Raw genomic sequence first — 8,458 nt, 5'->3', positions numbered from 1 at the left:
TCAAAAGAAAAAAACACACTCCACAGGGGTATTAGGTACACAGCGATAAGCCTACAACCCTATCCAGGGCCGGCCGCGTGGTAGGAAAGTACGTCAGATGGCTATGAATTCCAGGGGAAGGTTAGAACATACACAGCGTTGCGCCTACAACCCCAAAGGGGCGGGCCGCGATCATATAGCAGAGTGTAGTGTCAGCTAGGCCTGTGGAGCGGCAAGACCCAGGGGGTCTACCTGTGCGGCAAACAGGCAACAAGCCCGCATTCAACAACCAACACAACAGGGCACCAGAGCCCGGAAAATGACAGTGACAGCAGAGGGTGGGAAGATAGAAAAGCAAGAGTAGAAGCAGCGTGTGCAGGGGAGAGGGCCAAAAGTCTAATCCAGTGTAAGCAACATTGGGACGTGGTGCAGGGGGGCAGTCATGGAAGCAATCTGCTCGGATCAGGGGGGATATCGTCTTCAAACAAGCGCAGCGTCCTAAGTTTGGTGGGCACATAGCGCGCACGTTAAACAGCACAGAGATATTTGACATGGGGCTGCCAGACAGCTTTGAAGCGGGTATCAAGTCCCTGCAGCCGGGCCGTGAAAAGCTCAATTGTGACAACATGCCAGAGGCGCACAAACCAAGCCGCGATTGGAGGAGTTTTTTTTTTCTCCAGTACATGGCTATAAGCGGTTTGGCAGCACCCAGCATATGGTGCGTCAAGATCCAATCGCTCCCAGTCGGGGCCTTCAGGGCAGCAGGCTTGACACCCAGCAGGATGGTACTTGTGTTTTCAGGCAAAGGAAATCCCAGCACCCCCTTGCTGTGGCTAAGGACCTCCTTCCAGAATAGTCAGCGACGGGCATGCCCACCAGATATGAATGAGATCCCCCCCCCCCCCCATTTCAGATCGGCACCGCCAGCACAGGGGAGAGCAGTTAGGGAACATCTTGTGGAGATGCTGGGGCGTGTAATACAATTGGGTCATAAGCTTATAGACGTTGTCCCGCTGCGGGATGCTACCGTACACTTTGGGGATATCCAGCCATAGCCTACGCCATTGCGGAGGAGTGATGGCCGTGTCCAACAGTGCCTGCCATCTGTCCTGGTAAGGGTGGGAGGTCGACGTTTGCGGGTGCTGGAGGGTCTGGTAGATTCGGGATACCAGCCCCTTTGATTCAATGGGGTAGCGAGCCAGCCGCTCAAAAGGGGTGAAGGCGCGCGTGGCCGCCTGGTATATTGCATCTGCAGTCACCGAATGTCGCAGCTGGGTATACTGTAGCTGCACCGTTGATGGTAGACTGAACTCGTCTCTACATTGAGCAAAGGACTTAAGTTTGCTGTCTTCAAACAGATCTGTGACTACCCTGCAGTCTCCCTGTGCCCACTTGGCGAAGGCTCGCGACTGGTGTGCCGATGGGAAAGACGGGTTCCCCTCTATCGGGGTGTGCGGTGAGGGGAAGGTCGTGAGCCCTCTGCGCACAGCTACCTTGTCCCAAATGTCGAGCACCGTCCTTGTGGGGACCGCTAGATAGGTGCTCTTGGAGCCCGCTGATGCCAGACCAGGTCCCAGATGGTTCGCCCGGTCCATGTGGATCCATCCCTTTTCACTCTCCGTCACTCCCCATTCCACCGTGGTGTCATTAGCAGCTTCTGGGAGAATCGGGGTCTTTTTCCGCCCCAGACAAAGGTTGTGAGGGCACGCTGGAGGTCTCGTATGCAACGGAGCGGGATGGGCGTGGGGAGGCACTGGAATAAGTACAAGATTTTAGGGAGGATTGACATTTTGACAGCGTTGAGCCTGCCCAGCCACGTCCACACTAGGGGTTGCCACTGCCGCAGGTCCACAAGAACCGACCGCCGACACTCCTGCCAATTGACTTGCGTCCACGTGTCCAGGGAAGGGGTTATCTGGAGTCCAAGGTAGCGGATGCCTTGGGTGGCCCACTGGTATGGCGCGAACTGCTCAAAGTGGGGAATCTCAATCTCACCCTCCGGAATGGTAAGATTGAGGACCCAAGGCTTGCTGTGATTGATCTTGAGGCCAGAGGCCCGCTCAATAAGGATCAGCGCTGCATGAAGTGCCGGTAGAGACTCACCTGGGAGAGTGAGGGTAAGAAGATCATCAGTGAACAATGCCACCTTGTTCTCGCAGCCCCCCGTGGAGATACCATGTATGTCGGGCGCCTGACGGAGCATTGCTGCCAGTGGCTCTACCACAAGGGCAAATAGTAAGGGTGAGAGGGGGAACCCCTGCCGGGTGCCTCTGTGGATGGTGAACGGCGCCGAGAGCTGCCCATTAATCCGAATCCGGGCCTGCGGGGCAAGATATGGGGCCATGATCCTAGTGATCATGCCCTGACCCAGCCCAAGCTTACCGAGGACCGCCCGCAGGAAGGTCCAGTCCACCCGGTCAAACGCCTTCTCCGCGTCTAGCGATAGAAGGCAAGCCGGAATACCCCAGTGGCGCGCTTTCCCTACCAGGTGAGCTATTTTACGCACGTTGTCTGCCCCCTGTTGATTGCAGATGAAGCCGACTTGATCCAGGTCCACAAGACCCGGCGTGTGGGGGTCCAGACGCTTCGCTAAGAGCTTGGTGTAGATTTTAAAGTCTGTGTTCAGCAAAGCAATGGGGCGGTATGAGGCACACTTTGCAGGGTCCTTCCCTGGTTTCAGGATCAGCGCCATCTCCGCCATGCCCATGTCACGGTATGGCCCCTCCGTGTCAGTGAACGAGTTGAACAGCCGCAGGAGGTGGGGCCAGAGCTGCGACTGGAACATACGATAAAAAGATAAAGGTAGACCGTCCGGCCCTGGAGTCTTCCCGAGGGGGAGATCCCGCATGGAGGCCGCTATCCTCCTGATTGATGGGGCCTTCCAGGGTCTTTGCATGGTAGGGGTGAAGCCATGCCCCCGTGTATTCGTTCAGGACTGCCACTGCGTCTGGGGATGGTGGTTCCTCCCGATACAGTGCGGAGTAGTAGGCCCAGAACGCCTCATTTGTCTGTCTCCGGTGTGACTCTCGTCCCATCAGGAAGCAGGACATTGGCTATATGGGCCTTGGCAGCACGCGCCCTCAAGTGCCTTGCCAATAGTCTGCCCACCTTGTCTCCACCTTCAAAGTATTTCTGCTTCAAGGCCAGCAGGTAGGTTTCCGTCTTGTCAGTGCGTAGAAGCCAGAGCTGCCCTCTGAGGTTTGCTAGCCGCTGCCTAGACGCCATGGAGGTCCCACCATGGCCTCGCTGTTCCTCCAGTTTTATGTCCTGCGCCAGACTATCTTCCAGGGCCCTGGCCGCGCGCCCGTGCAATCGAAAGGGTGGTAATGTGTCCCCGGATCGTTGCCTTGAAGGCGTCCCATACTACAGGGAAGGGCATCTCTGGCAGGTCATTACTAGCAAAATAGGAGTCTATAGCAGTTTTGATGCTATCCACGTCTGCCGCGTCTCGGAGGATGCCTGGCGGCGGGCGCCACCGCGCCTCACGAGCGGGGTGGACGGTTGGGTCCTGCAAAAGCAGTTCAACATGCGCATGGTCCGACAACAAGATAGCAGATATGGACGTTCCCAACACGTCCCGCCGCAGAGCATGGGAGATGAATAAATAATCGATACGGGAGTACGAGCGGTGGGCATGAGAATAGAACGAGTAGTCCTTCAGCCCCGGGGAGTGGTAGCGCCATACATCAAATAGGCCTAGATCCGTAACTTGGGTGCGCAGCGCGGAGGGCATGGCCCCAGTTCCGCAGACCGAGGCTTCAGTACGATCTACATCCGGGTCCCAAACCAAGTTAACCCCCCCCGGGATCAGGGAAAGGTCTCCCCGCGTGACATGCGTTTTTAAAAGTTTGCTCCGGTACCAATCCTGCAGCTGGTTGGGTGCGTACACATTACATAGAGTGAAGACGTGCCGGCCAATGGCTACACTTACCCTGAGAAAGCGCCCATCCCCACTCCTCAAGGGCTTGGATTCTCCCCACCTGATGCCAGCTCTGCACAATATCGCCACACCTACTGTCTTGGTGTCTGCTGCAGCCCAAAATTGGAGAGGGTACTTGGGATGTGCCGTGCGCCCAATATATGCCTGCAAGAGGTGGGTCTATTGTAAAAATATGTCAGGATTCTGCTGCAGGAGGTATCGCCAAGTCTGTCTCCTCTTATCGGGGGGAGTTCAGGCCTTTGACATTAAGCGTCAAGACCTTTAGGGGACTAGGTAAGGGGGCTGTCATAGTGAAGTCCTAGTTGGAGCCGCCTGCGCCCCACCACCCCCGCTGCGCATCAACACACCATCACAGATACTGTTTGCCAGCGCGCCCCATGCCAAGCGCCACCGCTGCATAGCCCCCCACCCCACACAGGTAGAGAAGAAAAGAGAAAGAGAAGGGAAGCAGAGAAGAAAGAGATACAAGAGAAAAAGATAGTGACCCAACAGGGCCAAGTCCAACTGATTCAGTCATCGGGCATCCTAGACCCAAGGGTTCGGTTAAGCCCAGGGATGTCACTCCCTCAGGAATCAGCAGAGGTAGGGGCGTAGTCTGTCTCGAGGTCATCGCAGGGAGGAGCCCCAGCGTCCCCCCTCCCGATAGAAAGGAGCCAGGGTGCAAAACTGGATGGGACATTCGTCAGCAGTCACAGCAAGGGGAAGAGGAAGGCGGGTGCTTGCTCCGTGGGCATGTGGGTCACAATGAACGTCCGCCTGCAAGTTCACGGGGTTGACGGGCGGGATGCAGCCTCATCCAGGTCCCCCTCTAGGTACTTGATATGAGCTTTAATGTCCTGTTTAGTCTGGGAGGCAGACTGCTCATCCATGCGAGGCGAACGTCGGTGCCGTTGGACCGTGGTCCAGGTCGGTTTGGCTGGGATTCGCTCTTTCCGCCGTGGGTGGACCGGGCTCGTCGGCTGGGACGTCTGTAGGTGTAGGAGCTGTGCCGCTTCAACGAATTTCTGCGCGACTTTTCGTTTGGCCTCCCACTGGAATATGAGGGCAAAGGTATGGCCCCATTGGTAGGTGATGCCCATTTCCCGCAGCCTTTCTGTCACAGGCTTGAAGGCTCGCCGTCGCTGCAGGGTGTTGGGTGCCAGGTCTTGAAAGATCTGAATCTTGTGGCCCCTATAACTAAGGTCCGGCTTGCCCCGCAAGATGGCCTTCTCCGTAAAGAAATGGAGCCCAGTCGGCCTGGGCACGATCTAGGACCGGTGGCGAGGCATCGTCATCCCCCCAGACCTCATGGAGGAGCTGCGCTACGTAGGTCAGGATATCCGTCCCCTCTTCCCAGAGGCACCCCGCCGATACGGAGGTTGTTCCGGCGGCTTCTGTTCTCCAAATCTTCCTGCTTGACCTGCAGCTCTGTTTTGCTGCTCCAGCGCCACAAGGCGTTGCCACAGGTGCTGTTGGTCCTCAGTGCGGGCATCGACTGTCACCCAAGTCCGTGATCGCTTTCCGCAGCTCCCGCACACAAGTGTGGACCTCAGAGCGTAGGGAGACGATCTCCATTTTGCCATAAACGCCTTTGTCACTGGCAACACATCCCCGGAAGTACGCGTTGCCTCCTCTGCTGGCGCCGCTGCCCCCGCCTTGCCCCACATCGCACGGAGTTGTCTCTGGGGGCGCGCTGTTGCATCGGGCTTGCCCCCCTTGGAGCGCGTCATGGCCAGGGTCGGTGTGTCCCGCAGCCCGCCTAGCCGATCGGAGCTTTGAGGGCCGGGTCCGCAACTTCCAAGAGCGATGTCCGTTGCGCGGTGAAGGGCCCCACTACCATGCCCCCTCGATCCCCTCTACGGACCGCCGTATCCCAAGTCCCCCTTCAGCAACGCCAGCAGCCCAGTCGCTAGCTACCAGGGGACTCTTTAGTTGGGCCGCACCAGCAGGCTTCTCCCGGGGTATCCACAAGATGGCGGCCCTCTGCAAATAGGCCCGCCTGGCTCTACACAGGCAAGTCCCAGGTTCCCCAGACTATAGGGGCCCGGGGCGCAGGTCTCCCGGTCCCGTCACAGGCAAGAAGGGGGGTCAATGCACCCAAGAGCCAAGGTTGGTAGGCCCCGGGCGGATACAGGCTGACAAGGCGGGGGGGTGTTCGCAGTGCCTTCACCCACCTGGGCTCCTCCGCTAGGGACTCCTCTACGCGTTCCCCCGGATCGATGCAGCGCAGCCGTCTCCCCAGCAGCGCCGGCGGTCCAGCCACAAGCCACTGGGGGCCCCCGCAGCCACCACCTGGCTCACCAGGCGCGGGTCGCTGCAGGCACCAACGTGGGATCCCCACCTCCACCACCGCTCCTCACCTTGGGCTCACCTAAACAGGACGAAGGAGGGCAGTCTGTTCTTCGCAGGGCCGCCGTGCTCAGGGCCGCCGTGCTCAGGGCCGCTCCACAGGCCAGGGGGGCCCGCCAGCACCAGAGCCCACACCAGTGGCCCAGCAGCGGCAGGCCCGTCACCGCCAACGGGGTGGATCGCACCACAGGAATCAGCGTCCCCCCTGAGGCCAGCAATCCGCGGGACTGGCCACCGTGCGGACCGCGCAAAATGGCGGCTCACAGGTCCTGGGGGTCACCCCCAACACTGGAACCAGCACCAGACGTCCAGCAGCGGTAAGCCCGTCGGTCGACCCCCGCTGCGTGAGCGCCTTAGCCGGGGCAGGACTCCCCGTCACCGCCAACGGGGGGGGGGGTGCACCACAGGAGTCAGCAACCCCCTCGGGTACAGCAGTCAGCAGGACGGGTCTCCGGGCAGGCTATACAAGATGGCGGCTCCCGCCTCAGGGCCTCCACTGTCCCCGTGCCGCCAATCCTCGTCACCTCTGCAAGTCACCAAAGCACATCGCCCAGGACGCCCCAGGGTGCGCTGGTCAGCGTCCACCTCTGGGTAGGTAGTGATGGCCCCTAGCTCTGCTATAAAATGCTTATGTTGGTGGTGGACGCCGGGAGCTCCCGGGAGACACGTCCTACCACGTCGCCGGTCAGACCATGCCCCCACGATAAGCTGACTTTTGACCTCTGTCTCTGAAAGCCTGCAAATGTGACAAGCTAGCAAGATTTAATGGTATTTTTATCGCGCTTTCACTTAGTGAGCAATAAAGATGCCTTTATACCGTGTCACATTTGCCCTGCTTTCAGAGACCGAGTCAGCTTGTCTTCTGTGGTTAGATGATTTTCAACTAGTCCAAGGTAGAGTAGCCCCTACAAATAGCATGTCCTGAATATATCTTACTCGACAATGCAAGTGGGCGAGTGACTTTTTCGAGCCCTGAGCATGTGCATGTTGGGTGATGAGGCAATCTGTTCGTTTGCCCTCTGGTCTTTTAGCAAGTTTGTTTGGGGGGGGGGGGGGGGGACATGGGTGGGGAGAACGATGGAAGTCTCAAGATGGCCGCTGAATGAGGAGCTGATTTTGGAGCTCCAGGGTTAGGAATCACCTTTTGGTGTAAATCCCGGGAAAAAACCTCATTGCCTTCAAGCTTTCACCACCCCCTTGAAGCCGGATGACAGCACCTCTCTCCCCTTCGCAGCATGGTCCTAGTCTGACCCCTACTCACTGCGACTCGAGCCGTGTTGATCCAGGCTGCCCAGCCGTCCGCTACACGCTCCCACCGCGGAGTCTGTCTTGGATTCTCTTGAGGTCACGGGCTGCCTTGAGACTTCGAGGTCTGGATTGCTGGATCTGACCGACGCCTCGCCCTGCCTGATCCCTGATTACCGGAACGCCGCTGGAGACTGAGCCTCAAGGAGGGTCGACTGCTACACCTCGCTGTTTGGTGAGCTCGCTCGCCACGAACCGATGCCCTGCAGCCCCCCGCCATGCCGCTAACAGATGTCCTGCAGCCTGGAGTTATGATGAAGGTAGACTGCGGCATCTCGCTATAGGGTGAGCTCTCTCGCCGCGATCAGATGCCCTGCAGCCCCCGCCACGCCCCCCATCCCACCGGGTCTGTCCCTGCTGCCCCGAGTGCGGGTCTTTGAGCTGGGTGATCCCGCTCGTCAGGAGCCCTGATCTTGGCTGGTTGTGGGAGGCGCCCTGGATCTCTGCGCCCTGCTGGAGGCATCCGCGCTTCATTTGATCTGTCCCCTTGGCGATGGGCTCATGATCGTCCTGCCTTCCCTCGGAGTGCCAGCCTGCTGTTGGATGTGGGTGCGCTGAGGCTCTGCTCACCACGGGAGTTGATGCATCTTTCAGAAAAGTGTCTCGCTGCCCTCGGCCAATTCTGGCCCGTACTGCTGACAATGGCACTCACCTCGCTCAAGACAAGCCCCACCCGACTCCCGCCGCCCTCCACCAACCGCCCTCTCCCTATACAGACGCGCTGCAATGACCGGCTCACTTTCATGCAGCACTGAGCTAGCCTAGACTTCTATCGGCCGATTGAGGTGCCGATATGAACTGCAACACATCTATGTTGATGCCTGGTGTGTCCCTCTGGTTCTGTTGGTGCACGGGGCTGTTCTGGACTCGCGATCTCATTTATGTGGTGCCCATCTTGTGTCCAGC

The sequence above is a fragment of the Lissotriton helveticus genome, chromosome 9 (assembly GCF_964261635.1).
Source record: "Lissotriton helveticus chromosome 9, aLisHel1.1, whole genome shotgun sequence".
Classification (NCBI taxonomy): Eukaryota; Metazoa; Chordata; class Amphibia; order Caudata; family Salamandridae; genus Lissotriton; species Lissotriton helveticus.
The sequence above is the reverse complement of the archived record's forward strand: the minus strand, read 5'-3'. Positions refer to the sequence as shown.